The sequence below is a fragment of the Dasypus novemcinctus genome, chromosome 8 (assembly GCF_030445035.2).
Source record: "Dasypus novemcinctus isolate mDasNov1 chromosome 8, mDasNov1.1.hap2, whole genome shotgun sequence".
NCBI classification, from domain to species: domain Eukaryota; kingdom Metazoa; phylum Chordata; class Mammalia; order Cingulata; family Dasypodidae; genus Dasypus; species Dasypus novemcinctus.
The window spans coordinates 18,076,574-18,094,332 of NC_080680.1; the positions used below are offsets into that span (position 1 = coordinate 18,076,574).

At 48.6% G+C, this 17,759-nt stretch overlaps 1 long non-coding RNA gene across 1 annotated transcript in view; it reads right to left on the reverse strand.

The window, feature by feature from the left end:
• Positions 1–2,621: 2,621 nt before the first annotated feature.
• The window catches only part of LOC131279415 (uncharacterized), a 41,586-nt gene continuing 26,448 nt past the window's right edge, over positions 2,622–17,759 (reverse strand). The window contains exon 3 of the long non-coding RNA XR_011649352.1: positions 2,622–3,526. This is a non-coding gene — a long non-coding RNA (uncharacterized lncRNA). The remainder of the gene's footprint in view (positions 3,527–17,759) is intronic.

The window sequence follows — 17,759 nt, forward strand, 5'->3', positions numbered from 1 at the left end:
TGATTCATTTCTCTAACATTCCCCTTAAGTGACGATGAGTTTTGTTGTATGTGAAAGGATGTTGTGGTGACCTCATGAAGTACCCCAAAACTGCGGTTGTACTGCTGGAAGTAACACCCCTCTTGGAAAAGCACTTATCCAAGACCATGATAACCCACCCAACACACTTAAGTTTCCCCTATTGGTGCTGATCTCTCTTTCTAGGCATCACAGTGGGCCAGGCCATCTTCTCAACACTGCTTGTGCCTTCCTCCCATGCTAGGTTCAAAGAATTTGAAATGGAAGAAGAGAAGCAGATTCAGATGTTGGAGGAGAGGAATGGTTTCCAGCACCCTCCACCACCAGCCCCTCCAGATCTTCATCCACAGGTGCCCCCAGGCACTGTGGAAGGCCAGAAGCCAGGTATGGCTCACTACATTCCAATAGAAGACAAGGCCCAAAGGGGACTGAGGGAAGGCAATAGGACTCACCTGTGCTACATTCCTTACAAGATTTGCTTCTGTATTTCTAACAGAGAAACCCATCAAGGCCCTGGGTTCTCAGTTACCCTTTGTCATGGGCTAGGTCAATTTTCTCAGGTGTCATAACTACACTCTTATCTTGACGGTCAAAGAGATACATTTATATAATATTCCAGATGATTAGGGGATGGATGAAGGGATATCTTTGAATGCCAGAAGTTCCTCTTTTTCTTATATAGAAACTGTCTCTAAGATCATTATTCTCTTAAATTTTACCCTATAAATGTTCATTTAGTTTCAGATTAGCTTGAACCAAGTGGAAGCATTTCCTATCTCTAAAATATTGCTCTAACCAATACATGGTTGGCAGATAAAAAGTTGGAGATTCATGCCACTTTCACTTCTGGATCTCTGTCCCTACCTTTAGTGTCCATTCCAAAAAAGTCAGGCCCCAAGGCTAAGGTTACCAGCCAGAGGCAACGCAGACACCGGCGGACTCTGAAGACAAAAGCCCCCAAGGAGATCCCACCTGAAGCTGTAAAGGAGTACATTGACCTCATGGATGGGCTGGTGGGGCCTGTGCACCCAGCCTCTGAGGGAGAAAATGGAAAATGGGAAGAGGAAGAACATGGGCAGCAGGAAGACTATGGAATGTATGCAGACCCAGATCTCCTCAGCTACATCGACCAGCTGTGTGCAGAGGAAGACTACATCACCAAGGTGGCTGAATTTTAGGTATGGTGTCTAGCAGAATCCCTACTTTTAGCTCTATCAGCATGTTAAAGTCTGTGCTTCTTTCCCAGTCTGTTGAAACTTGGGTCTCTTCCTTTTCTCGTGAGCAGCATGGAGTGTGTACATGTATGTGTTTTTGAGTCTTTGTGTTTTTATCCGTGATTGTGTATGTGTGTAGCTGGTGGAGGTCATGGTCCAAAACATCCACAGAATGCAGATTGAGGTGCAGTGACAACGAATCCCTCCTGCTTCCAAAAGTGACAGGTGGTTCTTTCTCAAGGGCACTCAATCCCCTTTTCTTACTGTTCCCAGGTGGAAGCTGTCATTCACCCTCGATTCTTAGCAAAATTGCTTTCCCCAGGAGCTCATGTAGACTTCTTGTCCCTAACAGTGGAGCTGCAGCAAGAGCAAGGACTCACGCCCACCCAGGTAAAAGAAGGGTGGGAGGGAACCTCACAACATGGAATCCACATGACCTTGTCTAACTTACTTTGTCTTGGGTGGCATGGCTTCTGGAGAAAAACAACTGAAGGTGTGGGAGCAAGTGCGGAACCAGTAGGGACGAAATTATGTAGAGGTGTGGGGTAGGAGTGGTTAGGACTGAAAGTTTGGGAATAATGCATAGGAAGATGGGCAGAATGAGCTACAATATATGTATGCAAAACCGACCTGCCTTCTGCCCAAGTGCAGTCATCTCCATTACCCATTCAGCCACCTCATATGAGCAACAGCTGTAGAGTCATTAATTGTCTATTTCCTTGACACAGCTGGTTGAGAAGTGTCTGCTGTCCTTGAAAGAGGGTGTGGAAGCACCTCCAAGTTATGAAATACTTGGATTGGGCTCAGTTCCTTCCATGTGCAAGTCTAGAAATGATGCAGAGAGTAAAGCTGACCTCGGCCAACTTCTAGGGGTTAAAGTCAGTACTGCTACCCTACATTTGGATGGCAGAGCAGACAACAGCCTGGCTATCCCTGAAGACATTGCTGTTTTTTCAAGGACTCAAGAGGATCCTCAAATTATGAAGAAACAAATCTCCTATCCTCACCAACACCAACACCAAAGATCCCCTAGATCCAGAAACAGAAATGATGTGGCTCTGCAAGAAATCTATAAGTACAAAATCCAAGCCTGCAGATGGGTCCAATGAAGAGGAAAATGAGGAACTCCCCAGCCTTGCATTCCTCTTGGCTCCACAACATCACCTGCTGCCATGGAGATTTGTCATGAGTCCCCTCCCTCATTCTGGCCATCAAACCTCTGGAATAAAGGGAGCCCATGGAGCATCCCTGCCTGTATCATCTGTGAAAAGAGGTCACAATCAAACTCCTCAACCTGATGCCAAGACTCCATACACAGCTTTAGATGAAGGTCCATCTTCTGCTGAAGGCAGATCCCACCTCATAGCTGACTTTGGGACCTCTGGGAGGCAAACAGTGGCTCTGGGTGCAAGTCAATCTTCTCATCCTCAAAAAAGATCATGTGACCAACTTTTGGATCATAGAAGGAAGAAGCCCCGATGTAGAGAGTAGGGAGCAGTGGGACCAAACTCTCCACATATCAGACCTTCCATTGTGGACCCCCAGAGTACATTTCCTCTTGCTTTAGCCAAGTGACTCTAAATGCTGCTTCCTGGCCCTACTGCTGTTCCTTGGCAGTTCTAGAGATTGTGGGGAGGGCAGTGAGGGCCTTCAAAGACTTTCCAATGTGAACGTGACCCCATGGTGGGGGATGAGGAGTGGTAGTTTTAGGAGTTGTATAGTAAATGTAAATAAAGGTAGTTTTGCTTAAAAATGCTCTCAGGGCTACAATATTGTATACGTCCAATCTTGCTGCTTGAGGGATGGTGGCATGGTGAAGGTGGAAGGATACGGATGGCTGAAGTCTCTATGCATCCACGGGTGACTGACCTAGTTCTGCCCTCCTGCTTCAGTCTGTCTTCCTTCAGGCTGCTCCTGGGTAAAGAGAAATTTCATGGTTTTCCTGTTAAGTGACAGGTCCCCTGTGATCTTTTTCATTATGCCTTCTCACAAGCCCTGGCTCCACTTCAGGTGGCCATCAGTGGATGGACATCGTAGTATTATCTGTATCTCCTAATAATTTCCTTATGGAGAGTTCCTCTTCTACCTTTCTAGCTTCTGGACTTTCAGCTAATTTTCCATAATTGATATGTGAGACAACATCCTTCATAAGTGTTGTGTTTTCCTTACCTAAAGGATGTAGACATTGTGCCTTCCATGGTCCTCAGCACAAGCAGGCCAGTTGCTGTTCAGTTGGTTTGAGCAGAGACCACCAAGCTGCCTTCCCAGGGGCATGGCTCTGTGTGTTTCAGCCTCTGTATAGACATAGCACATTCAGACTCAGGATTACTAAATGTGTAAGTAGTGTTAGCCTATTTCCTAATGCTAATAAGGACGGAAAAAGTGTATGGGGTAAAAGAAGATTCACAAGTGCATCAAAATTTATTTGTATGCAATATGATGTAGGCAGGGAGGATATGAAGTTGCTTTGTGTATTTCTGTGCAGGAATGAGTCTTGTCCAACTAGATGGGGAGGGTTTCACTTTTGTGGCTAAGGGGACAAAGGCTCAGGAGCCTTTGGTCTCTTCCAAGGATCATTCCACAACCACTGTTCTCTCTCTTCCCAAAATAATGACTGAAAATTTTATATGGAATACATGTAGAAAATTATATTCAGGTCTAAAATTGTTTCTTTTCAATGAAAGTCAAACCAACTTGATTGTAAAATAAACAAACAGAAAAATACATGGTTTGATTTCTTTAGCAAGCCGTGGGATGCCCTGCATGTGCAGGGTATATTTAAGCCAGGAGGAAGGTGGAGAAGGGCTGAGGTACTCAGTCAACCACCTGCCTGGGCTCTTATCCAGGCCCATGGCTAGAGCAGTTGGACTGCCTGGAGATATGGCATTTAATGACTAGGATTTGATTCTGAGGGGTGTGGAGAGTTTAGTTGAGCACTGGATGGACATGTTCTCAACCTGTATTAAGAGATAAGTGTCATATGAGATTATAATCAAGAAAAAGAGCTGAGATCAAGGAGATAGGGTGCACCTACTCTTTGTACTGAAACCATTTTTGTCACCCTCCAATCACTAATTGACCTCTCAAATTGAAGTGTCCATGGTCCATTCTCTCCACTCATCCTGTCAGTCCTAACAGACATTGAGGTTCCCTGACACTCACCCTTGTTCCTGGCCAGTGGTTCCTTCTCCAAGTTCTAAGTTGTGATGCCTTCCCCACTGCCTGTGTGGTTTCAGGCAAGTCATGACTCCCATTGCATTTCCCCTGGCACAGCCCACACACACAGCTGGGGTTACACAGTGGTGTCCCATCAGAAGAGGAAAAATGGGGATAAAGCCGTCCTTTTACCAGGGTTGCCTGGTCCCCACACCTGCTGCCAGCGAAGAACTTGAGATAGAAACAGACACATATCAAGACCCTCTCTTCTCATCATCTTCACATATTACCCACAGTTCTGCCCACAATTTCTCCTTCACCTCTACCTTCTTTTTCTGAAGTGAGCAGCATCCAGAAGCTTTGTAAAAATGAATCCATTCCAGGTAACTTTGCATTGGCAGATTTAGCAAACTAAGACAGTATGCTCTAGGGCAATAAATATTATAAAGACAATAAGGAATATTTCATAATGATTAAAATGTTATTACATCTTAAGGACATGACAATTGTAAAATATGTTCATGCCTAACAGCAGAGACTTCAAATGCCTGAAGAAATAACCTGAGAGATTTGAAAAGAGAATGAGGTAATTGAACAATCATAGTCTATGGTTTCCATACCTCCTTCCAATAATTGATAGAACTATTAGACATAAATTCAGCAAGGTATAGAAGATTTGCACAGCATCATCAACCAACTCTACATAACTGACATGAACAAAACATTCCATCCATTGGCTGCAGTATACACATTCTTTTCGAGTACACAAGAAATGTTCTCCAGTTACAAATTCTGCTGTTCAAATTAAAATAACAACAACAACAAAACAAAAACCTAAAGTCTCTGTAAATTTGAAATTATGCAAAGTATGTTCTCCAATTGTAATGGAATGAAATTAGAGTCAACAACAGAAAGTAGTCTGGAAAACCTCCTGAGATTTGAACGTTAAATAATGACCATTGGAATAATCCATGGGTCAATGAAGACATTACAGGGAAATTCCTAAATATCTTAATCTGATCTAAAAAAAATAACACAACATATCAAATCCTATGGGATGCATCAAAAAGTAAAGCTTAGAGACTTTTGGGTAGATGGCATCAGAGTACACAGGCAGGGCTCAACTCTCACAAAAGCAGTGGAGAAAGGGCAAAGAGCTGTTGGAAGGACCTGTATTGGGGGTTGACAAACCTGGACAGTGCTGCCCAAGCCCCAGGAGGGCAAGGGACAGAGAGCCAAAGAACCCGAAATGACAACTGTGAGTTACTAAACACCCCTGGCAGGAGGAAAAGGTTCCCAGCACCCATTCTCAAGGCATGAAGTCTTATAAAACCTGTGGCAAACCAGGTTGCCTCTATGAGACCCTGATGGAAGTTCAAGGAAAACTTTGAATGCATTGCCATCACGTATGGCTGAGGAGCCTTCTAAGTCATACAGAACCCAGGAAAATTTGTTGAGTACACACGGGGATGAAAGTAGCTGTAATGTTCAGAACATAGCCTGCTGTAAACACACAATGAGACATTTAATTGTGAGCTGTACTAAGTTAGAAATGCTTATGATTAACCAGGAAAATGAATTCCTCAGTCATGATCACTTAATTCTACATCATAGCTGGAATCTATTGTTAATTCTACATCATAGCTAAGAGCCTGATATATATATATCCTGGATAAAACTGGATAAAACTAATAAAGGGAGCTTCTTTAAGCATACAACTTGAGTGTATGCATGTGCTTTCTTCAGGCACCTGAGTCTTGCTGGACAAGACTTCCACTTCTGAATCCCAACAAATGGTGCCTGAACAGGGACCCCACACAATGTCGTGGACAAGGAGGAATCCTGAGTGCAGTCATACATTCCTGGTAAGGGAAGCAAGATAATTCATGTCCATGACTTGTTATAACTATGGGAGCACAGTTACCTAAGGAATGGTCAAAATTTCTTAAGATTTTGCAGTAGGTGCTCAAAGCTGCCAGAACTAAGGTAGCACAGGGGCAACGTATATCTTTTTTCAATGTCTTTTTGATTACTGTCCTTGGTTTCCCAATGAGGAGAGCCTAGATTTGTGAGACTGGAATAAGGTGGGTGAGAAATTGAATTATCATCATGAAGCAGGAGGACAGGTTACTGGTGAGCACTTAGTCCTCTGTGGTTTCATTAAATCTGCCCTTGAGCCAGTACAATTGGATTCAGATCCTGAACCATGTGAACCTTTCCTGGAGCTTTCGGTCCCTGAGGCTTCCAAAGAAGTACTTCCCAAAGCCTCTGTACTTGAGAGAGGTATCTCTGAATGTGGTCGCAATTTTGTTCCCCAAATGCAAAAATGTTTAAAAGAAGTCTTAAAGGAGGGGGATAGATAGGCCAGTTTGTATCCGGTGGTGGTAAATCTTCAACAACAGCCTGTTTATGAGCCCCTTCCTTATAGTAATGTTTTTAAAGAATTAAAAAGGAGTATAAAAGACAATGAAACACACTCCTCCAATACAGAGGGAGTCCTCAGAGCCTTGGCAAATGCTCATGCTATGATACCAGTAGACTGGAAAAGGTTAGTCCACACTCTATGTTGGCTCAAAACAGCATTTGGCTAACTGACTATCATGAAGGAGCTGAACAGCAGCATATTCCAAATCTTAATCACCAGATTCCTGTTACTCTTGAAACTCTTCTTGGTAAAGGCCAATTTGCCAATCCTCTGGCTCAGGCGCAAGCAGATCAGAGGTTGTTTACTCAATGTTTTGAAATTGCTCAAAAGGCATGGAAGGCTGTACCAGAAGGTAAATGTCCTCAGAAATCTTTTGCCTCCATTAGACAGGGTGCCCATGAACCTTATATGGATTTCATAGATTGGCTTAAAGAGGCTAATGATAGGCAAATAGACAATATTCAGGCCGCTGATACATTGCTTATGCAATTGGCTTATGAAAATGCTAATGCTGATTGTCAGCAGGTTCTGTTACCTGTCAAACCCACTGCAGTTGCCAAAGGGGATTATCTAAATGCTTGTCAAAATGTGGGTACTGAGATCCATAAAGGAAAAGTTCTTGCTGCTTTTATTAATATAATGTCACTTGTTTTAAATGTGGGAAAAGAGGACATGTTCAGAGGAATTGTACTGTTAAAAATTCTTCCCCTTCTGAACGCTTGCCCATTCAAGTCTGTCCTAAAAGTAAAAAAGGAAGACATTGGGTTAATCAATGCAAATCCTGGTCTGACAGTCAAGGGCGACTCCTATCCAGAAATGCCCAGAGGAGCTCGGCTCCTGGTGCTCTCAAAACATACCAGAGCAAAAACCTCAGGCATTTCGGAAAACACCCAGTCCTCAATCTCTGACCTCTGACCCGAGGAAGTGCTGGACTTGACCTTTGCTCCACCCAAGAAATAATTTTAAAACAAACCGAATGAGATTGAATTGGTTCCAACCGGTGTTTGGGGCCCTCTACCCAAAAACACCTATGTCTTCTTGTAGGACGCTCCAGTACTACTCTTAATGGCTCAATGTTCACCCTGGTGCTACTGAGAATGATTATACAGGAGAAATAAAAAATTATGCTTAGTTCCAATGTGTTTCAAATTGTTCCAATGGGGCAGTGTATTGCATAACTTTTGCTGCTTCCTATGCCTCCTATCAAATCAGAATCTAAAGATTGAGCTGGGGGCTTTGGCAGTGCCACTGTTCAATTCTGTACTCCAGCCCCACAGCAGAATAAACCTATGCTAACAATATCCATAAATGGAATAGAGTTTCCTAAGCTAGTTGATATGGGAGCTGATGTATTGGTTATTTCAGAGTCGTTTTGGCCATCGGCCTGGCCTAAAGAATCTTGCTCCTTTCCTTTGCAAGGAATAGGAGGCTCAACAACTACACAGTGCAGTTCTATGCTGTTACAAGTAACTGGGCCAGAGGGACACAAGGACATTTCAACCTTATGTTATCCCCATCCCTATTAATTTGTGGGGAAGAGACTTACTATCCCAATGGAATGCCCAAATAACCATTCCACATTTTTGATGATGGCCACTGATTGATTAACTCCTCTGTCCCTTACGAGGATCTCTACAAGCCTGTATGGGTTGATCAGTGGCCTTTATTAGAGGAGAAATTTTATCATGCTCATCAACTGGTGAAAGAACAATTAGCCCTTGCTTATATAGAAATGTCCCACAGTCCCTGGAACACTATCTTTGTTATTACAAAAAAATCCAGAAAATGGAGACTTATTCATGATCTTAGACAAATTAACAAAATGATTCAACCCATGGGAGGCCTACAATCAGGTCTCCCTAACCCCGCTTTTCTCCCCCCAAATTGACTTCTAATTATTATTGATTTGAAAGACTGTTTCTTTCCTACTCCCTTAGCTCTGCAAGACCACCCTGGGTTTGCTTTTTCCTTGCCAGCTATTAACAATGCTTCTCCCATGCAGAGATATCAATGGACTCTGCTTCCTCAAGGTATGGTTAATAGACCTACCATTTGTCAATATCTACTTCATCAAATTTTACAGCCTATTTGTGAAAAATATCCAAGAGTTATTCTCTATCATTATATGGATGATATTTTACTTGCAGCCAATACAGAAAAAAGCTTACAGGTTCTTTTACATGAAGTCCTTCACATCATCGAAATTAATGAGTTACTTATCACTCAAGAAAAAATTCAGAGAGTTGAACGGAAGCAGTATTTAGGTTATATTTTAGCCAACAGAAACATGCAGCTGTCAACCTTTAAGTTGACCATTCCTTCTGAACTTTAAATTATTTGCAGCATATTTTGGGAGTCATAAACTGGATAAGACCCACATTAGGTATTCCTACATAGCAACTACCTCTGTCTAACACCCTTAAGGGAGATATAAATCGGACTTCCAAATGGGTGCTAACTAATGAAGCTAAAGCTGAACTGAACTTGGTGTCACAAGCCATCTCAGGAAGGTATTTAGATCATCTTAACCCCTCACTTCTCGATACATTTTTTCTTTTTACACCACATTCTCCAATAAGATTGATAGACCGATTGCCTCCAGCACTTCGCATTCTCGAGTAGGTTTATTTATCCCATATCCCAAAGAAATCACTTACACCACACGTTCAACTTGTTGCCTTTTTAAAAATATTTATTTCTCTCTCCTTCCCCCCCCCCCCCCCCCCCGTTGACTGCTCTCTGTGACTATTCGCTGTGTGTTCTTCTGTGACCGCTTTTATCCTTATCAGTGGCACTGGGAAACTGCATTTCTTTTCGTTGTGTGATCTTGCTGTGTCAGCTGTTGATATGTGCGGTGCCATTCTTGGGCAGGCTGCACTTTATTTTGCACTGGGCGGCTCTCCTTATGGGGCACACTCCTTCCGCATGGGGCTCTCCTATGTGGGGGACACCCCTGCATGGCAGGGAACTCCTTGCGCACATCAGCACTGCGCATGGGCCAGCTCCACACAGGTCAAGGAGGCCCGGGGTTTGAACCGTGGCAGGTTGAGGTGAGGCAGGCTGAAGTCTGGCTGGCAAGCATAGCTGCGCCCAGTGGGGGATATGCGCAGCCCACCACTCGGGTGTAGGGTGGCTGGAATGGGTGAACTGCCCTCAGCCATGGAACGGGCGCACTGCCCTCGGCCCGCCCAGGCAACCGACACCAGCTTGCTAATAGCCAGCAGGAGCTGCCTACGCTCACATCCCCCCTCCCGCACTGTCAAGCCACAGCATAAGCCGCACCATAAAAGGCAAGGAACTAGTCCCTACCAATCACTCCCAGCCCCGTTCCCCTTTCCCGCCGGTGCCACCCCTTCACCAACCTAGAATCTGCCTCTTCCCCCCATCAACTGCTCGCCACCGCCAATCCAATCCCCCTTTGGCCACAGCCAATCAGTCCCCTGCTCACTCCCCCATAACCCTATATAAACACATGTACTTCCCCTAATAAATTAGAACTGCGTGCTCACCTCGTCTCCCTGGTGGTTTCTCCGCCGTGCGCCCTCCACGCCTGCGAGCCCCCGCAGGAGCCTAGGCCTCTCCTGCCCAGTCGTCCACCGGACAGGATGTACCGACTGCAACTGGAACCCCACGTGGGGCACTGCCCGCCGTGAACCGGTAAGGCCCTACTCCGCCTCGCTCCATAACTTGCCGGCCCCTCCCTGCCCATGAACCCTGCTCTTCTTTCCCTTTTCCCCGTCTTTCTCCTTCTCCTGATCATCCTCCTTGCTGTCCTCGCCATATTACACCACTACTGCCCCTCACTTTCACGCTCGACTGCTCCAACTGCCGTCTTTCTCTGCCTCCTTACCTCCCTTCTCATTGCCTTTGTCGACGCCATTTTCCTTTACCGCTGAGTAGGGTGCCTCCTGCTCGCCGCCCTGTCCGAGACCCCCGGTAGCCGCCGCTTCCCGATCGCCGCACTCACTAGGTAAGGGCCCCAAACCTTCCGGCTCCCTAGGCCTAAAATGGGTGGTAGGTTGTCATCTCTCCAAGCGCCCCAAGTCCGTGCCCTTGCCGGACTCTTAGACACCCACAAGTGCAAAGTTTCAGTTCGCCGACTGCAAGTTTATTGGGACCTTCTCCTTCCCTTTAACCCTTGGCTCATGACTTGCCACCTTTGGGACCCCGGTACTTACGAACGCCTTATCGACCGGGTCACCAGTGCCATGGAGCACGAAGGGAAGCGTTTCCCCCCTGGCCTTGTGCCTACGCTGATTACCATCCGCTCCTGCCTCCAGGGCTCTCGCCCCCCCACGTCGCAGGTCCTGTCCTCTCAGTTGCGAGATAAGGAGGGAAAGACATCCCCCTCTTGCCCCGGGTCTGGCTCCAACTCGGACCAGGACTCCGACGCGGAGTCTCTTGTCGAGCAGCTTAACAACGCGCACAACCTAGACCCGCCCAAGCAAACCAACCTTAAGTCCCGCCAAGGTGGCGAACTTCCTCCTTCTTCCCCGCCAGAAAGGAGGAGGTCGTTTGAGGAGGAACCAGACCCGCCCCATAGGGCGGTGACCTCCCTCTACCCGCCCCTCCCTGTCGAGGGCAGAAGAGCAGGCTGGCCCTCTGACGCTACCAACGCGCGTGCGTCAGGTTGGCCATTTTATGAGCCCAAGCAGCTATTTTGTGACGCCTTCGGTGTGCGTGCACCTGGTCGGCCATCTTGTGAGTCTGAGCGGCCATTTTGTGCCCCGGCTGGCCCTGCGCCCGCATCCGTTTGGGTGTCCCCCCCCCCCCCCCCGCAGACCCCTGGGCTGGTCCTCCGCCCAATCCCTGGGCGCCAATGACGGCCCTCCCTCAGCGCCCCGCTACCATGAGCACCAACCCTTTCACTCCCGCCCCAGCACAGGCGCCCCCGCCAGCCGGTGGCGCTCCCCCGAGCACCCTAACCCCTCCCGTCTCCTGCTTCCCCATGAATGTCACTCCCTCCCTGCAGTGCCCACTCCCCTGGTATCCCCACGACCCGGAGGACATTAGATGCCTTAGAAAGGCAGTCAAGGAAGATGGGTTGGGGAGCCCATATGCCATGCAGATGTTGGAAGAGATTTCCACAAACCTCTGCATCCCTTATGACTGGACCTCCTTGGCTCCGGGTATCCTCACCCCCGGCCAGTTTATAGATTGGAGAGCCTACTTTCATGCTGAGGCAGAAAAACAAATTGCAACCAACGCCGCAACTGGCGTACAGATCCCGGCAGACGCCTTCACCGGCTCTGGCCAATTCGGCAACCATGTAGTCTACCAGCGCGCCCCGGCCGGCTTCTGGCTTCAGCTGCGCGATATTGCCCTCCGAGCATTTCGCTCATGTTCCGCTATTAAAGCTGACAATTTCACCAAGCTCACACAAGGCAAGGACGAGGACTTCTCCGCCTTTGTCTCCCGCGTCCTCCAAGCCTGTGAGCGTAAAGTCGCAGACCCTCAAGCCCAGACAGCCCTTGCCCGAGAGCTCATCTTGCAAGGCGCCAACCCCATCTGTAAGCAGGCCATTGTTCCCGTCAGAGAGAAGGCAATTCATGACTGGGTTCTAGCCTGCAGTGGCCTAGATATGCATACTGCCGCGCTCACACAGGCCTTTTCGGCTGCCATGGCGCTGAATGCAGGCTGCTTTAAATGCGGCAATACTGGGCACTTTGCCAAAGAGTGCCCTGAGGCGCCCAGGCTGCCTGCTCCCACGGCCACTCCCCCCACCCCCCACCCCCGCCACTTCCACCTCAGCGGCCACCCCGCCGGGGGCCTCCCACACCCTGCCCCCGTTGTGGCAAGGGTTATCATTGGGCCCGAGACTGCCACTCTAACAGCGCGCCACAGCCTTTAAACTCCACCAGGGGCAGGCCTCAGCCCCACGCCCAAGAGGCACGCCCCCAGCTGATGCCCGGCCCCAAACCATAATGTGGACCATGCCCGTCTTCCTTGAGAAGCCCCTCCGAAGCTTTAAAATTAACAACCGCTGGTACCAAGGCACGCTCGATTCTGGGGCTGAGGTATCCTGTTTCCCTGCCCACTATGCCACCCAATGGGCAGTCCAAGATGGGCCTTCGGTGGTCGGGGCCACTGGCACGTCCCCCTCTCTCCGAGCCTCTCTCCCTATAGAATGGGAAGATCCCGAGGGACGCCGCGGTACCTTTAAACCGCTATTCCTGACCACCATTGACCAAATACTATGGGGCCGAGATGTCGTAGAGGCCTGCAGAGCTGTCATCACCACGCAGCCCCCCAATAACTTGCTCCACTGCTCATTTAACACCTCCTGCACCCACTCCTCTACAGTGGCCTTTACCTTCCCATAAACTTGCCGCCCTCAGAGCGCTCGTAAGTGAGCAACTCAAGGCTGGTCACATTGAACCTTCCACAAGTCCATACAACTCGCCAGTTTTTGTTATTCGGAAAAAATCCACTGGCAAGTACCGGCTCCTCCATGACCTCTGTGAAATTAACAAGCATATCTTACCTATGGAGTTGCCCCAGCCTGGCCTCCCACACCCCGTAGCCATTCCGTGCCATTTCCACGTGGCCACCATTGACATTAAAAACTGCTTCTTCTCTATCCCACTCCATCCGCAGGACTGCCAGCGCTTCGCCTTCACAGTACCCCTCCCTAACCACTCAGGTGCCTCTGATAGATACCAGTGGAGAGTACTCCCTCAAGTCATGCGCAACAGCCCTGCCATTTGTCAGCGCTATGTTGATTGCGCTGTCCCGCCACTACGGCCTTGGGCGCACATTATTCACTATATGGATGATATCCTGGTAGCATGCAAAGAGGCAGAGAAGCTCCAAGTAGTTCTCAGCATGCTGCGAACTAACCTTGCTGACATAGGTCTTACCATCCAGCCCGAAAAAATCCAAGTTAAACTGCCATTCACATTTCTGGGCTTCCAAATTGACAGGTATGTCACACCAGCAGTTCCGCAGCTCGCTGTCCCAGAGCGCCTCTCCCTCACTGAACTACAACAACTCTGTGGTAATATTAACTAAGTTCGCTCCGCTCTGCCTATCACCACCGCCCAGCTCCAGCCACTCTTTGCCCTTTTGCAATCAGACTCGGGCCCAGCCTCTGCCCTAACACGACGTATCAGGCTCACCCCAGAGGCCAAAGCTGCAATTCAGGCCGTTAACAAGGCATTAGACAAGTGCTGCCTGCACAGGTTTGACCCCAGCCTGCCTTTGCTGGCTTTAATCCTGCCCACTCAAGGTACACCCACTGGAGTCCTCTAGCAGACTGCTCTGGCTCCATCCAGCCAAGAGCAGGCTACGTAAGATCTGCCCTGCTGTCAGGTTATAAATCAGCTTAGCCTTGGACTTAATCACCCTAGCTATCCATACCTTTGAAGTCAAACCTGCCACCATCATCTGGCCACTAGACGCCAAGCAAACTGACCTCCTCATACGAGACAATGAAGACATGCAGGTCCTACTAGAAGGGTTCTCGAGTAACTTTAACAATCACTACCCCAGCCATAAGTTACTTCAAAAAATCACCAAGCTCCCCTTTCAAAGCCCCTTCCACCCCTTCCCTACTTCCAATCCTATCCCGTTTGTCACCACTGTGTTCACAGACGCTTCCACCACCAAATTCGCCATGGTTGTTTACCAACCTGCCGTGTTAGAGCCCAAGGTTTTCACCCACATCAACCCGCATTCTGTGCAGGTGGGAGAATTACTGGCTGTATGCCTTGCCCTGCATACCTTCCAGGCTCAGCCAGTCAGCATCTTCACTGACAGTCTATATACCCTCCAAGTCTGTCGGGTCCTAGCACTCTCCACCTTCTTCCCGGGCTCTACGCCCATCAACGAAGCCCTTGCCAGCCTGCAACGTCTCCTTGAACACCGCCAGGCTCCCTGGTACATTGCACATATCAGGAGTCACTCCAGCCTGCCCGGCCCCCTCACTTCGGGGAACAAGACAGCCAATCGGGCAGTTTCCATATCTACTGCCCAGCCCACTGGAGATACAGTCAACCAGGCCAAAACGCTGCACGCCAGGTTTCACTTCTCGGCAACCCCACTTCGTCACCTATTGAGCCTGCCCATTAAAACTTGCAAACACTTGGTGCGCAGCTGTAAGACCTGTGCCCCCTTTCTGCCCCTTGGGCCACTACAGCCACAGAGAGTTAATCCCCGTGGGCTCAAGCCCAATTCGAGATGACAATTAGATGTCACACATGTCCCATCTTTCGGGCGCCTCAAATATATGCATGTAGCCATTGACACCTTCTCTGGCATGTGTTACGCGGCACCCCTTGTGGGAGAGACCACTAAGCATTGCATTAAGGCATTGCGCCAGGCTATTCTCTTCATGGGAGTTCCATGGGACCTAAAAACTGACAACGGGCCAGCCTATCGCAGCACCTCCTTTACCGCCTTCCTACGACTTTACAATATTACTCATCACTTTGGGATCCCCTATAACCCGCAAGGACAGGCTATAGTTGAGAGCGTTCACCGCCGGCTCAAAATACAAATTCAAAAAGAGAAAGAAATACTTCCCCAAGTGCAAACAAGTGACCTAGTCACTGCATCTTTAATATTCCTCAATATACTCACCTTTGACAGAGGGACTATCCACCCTCCATAGGCACTGGGAGGCCTCCTACCGGCCCACACAAGCCCCTTTGTTTATTGGAAAGACCCAGAAAGCAATACTTGGAGGGGGCCCTGCCCCCTCCTCACCCAAGGGAGAGGGTTTGCTTGTGTTTTCCCAGATGATGCCCCCCAACCCATCTGGATCCCGGGATGCAACATCCGCCCTGCACCTGCAGACCCAGTGCCTGACAAGGAGGGAACACCGACGACTGAGGCACCTAACCCACCAGATGATGCGCTTCGTTCTGGACGACCCAATTCCTCCAACAGAAGAACAACTGCTCCTCAATCTCTATCGCCAAGTCCGAGCACAAACTCCCCTCCCGCCTAACCAGCCCATCAACCTTGTAGCCCTACTAATCCTCCTTCTCTCCGCAGCCACCGCCCTGCCCACTTCACGACCCGTGTGGGCTGCAGTCCGTCACCCTCCTGGCTTTCTTTTCCTCACCCCCGAAAGCCCTACCTACCCCAAGATTTATCATACTAACTGTTCTCTGCTACTGTGCAACCCGAAGGAAGCGCTCCGATCTGTTACATTCAACGTTTCACTTCCCCCCCCTGCAGATGCTCTCCTATTCACCTTTTTCCCTAACACCACAGGGTCTAATACAACTACCAGTAGCACCGGAGATCCGGTCCCCAACCTCTATCAAAATGCCCTTATATTCACCCCCTCCACCAGGGGAGACCTTTTCCCTACTGCAACTGGCGCCGACAACACCTCTGGCACCTTTATGCTTAAACTGGCTAGTTCATTCTCCTCGTCTTCCCTCATCGCATATGGGTCTATTGGACTTCTTTGTATTCTTCTTTTCCTCGTCTTCTATGGTGTGCGCCGCATTCTGCTGTCTCTCCAAGATACCCAAAATCAGCAGAAACTAATAGCTGCAGCCACATTGGCCATAAACAAAAAGAGAGGGGGAGATGAGGAGAGGCAGGCTGAAGTCTGGCTGGCAAGCATAGCTGCGCCCAGTGGGGGATATGCGCAGCCCACCACTCGGGTGTAGGGCGGCTGGAATGGGTGAACTGCCCTCAGCCATGGAACGGGTGCACTGCCCTCGGCCCCACCCAGGCAACCAACACCGGCTTGCTGATAGCCAGCAGGAGCTACCTACGCTCACATCCCCCCTCCCGCACTGTCAAGCCGCAGCACAAGCCGCACCATAAAGGGCAAGGAACTAGTCCCTACCAATCACTCCCAGCCCCGTTCCCCTTTCCCGCCGGTGCCACCCCTTCACCAACCTAGAATCTGCCTCTTCCCCCCACCAACTGCTCGCCACCGCCAATCCAATCCCCCTTTGGCCACAGCCAATCAGTCCCCTGCTCACTCCCCCATAACCCTATATAAACACATGTACTTCCCCTAATAAATTAGACCTGCGTGCTCACCTCGTCTCCCTGGTGGTTTCTCCGCCGTGCGCCCTCCACGCCTGCGAGCCCCCGCAGGAGCCTAGGCCTCTCCTGCCTGGTCATCCACCGGACAGGATGTACCGACCGCAACAGGACGTACCGACCGCAGCAGGTGGACACCCTAACCACTGGGCCAAGTCCGCTGCCCAACTTGTTGCCTTTTAAATCATAAAGGGACAGAATCACTGCTTGCAGGTAAGTGGAAAGGAACCTTCATCAGTATTCATTCCCTTTACCACCCCCCAGTTGGATGCTTTGCTACAGCATTCTCATGACTTTCAAGTTGCTTTAATAGAGTGCTAGGGGAATGTTAACTTTTCCCTTCTTGCTGATAAATTCCTCCAACACTTGCATACTTATCTTTTACTCTCCCTATTGTTATTTCTCATCTAATTTCTCACTGTTTTTGTCCACGGATCTGGAAAAACCGCTAAAGCTGCTATTACCTGGAAAATGCCAGAAGGCTGGCAATCATTTACTTTGCAGGGCTACTCACCCATACAAAAGGCTGAACTTGCTGCAGTCATCGCATCCTTACAGTATCTTTCTTCGCAGCCTCTAATATCGCTAGCGTCTCTGCTTATTCTGTCTATGTGGTTCACACTATTCAAACTGCACTTATTAAACCTTTGCATGACAAAGTTTTACACGTACTTTTTCTTACCCTCCAATCTCTTTTAGATGCTCGAATTAACCCTGTTTATATTACTCACCTCTGTTCTCACACTTCTTTACCAGGACCATTATCAGGGGGAAATGCCTAAGCTGACCACTTAGTCATGACTTCTACACTTGCTTTTCAACAATCTCATTTATCTCATGATTTCTTTCACCAAAATGCCAGAGCTCTCATAAAACAGTTTAAGTTCTCCCTTGCTTGAGCTAAAAAAACAGTCCACAGCTGTACTGATTGCCGA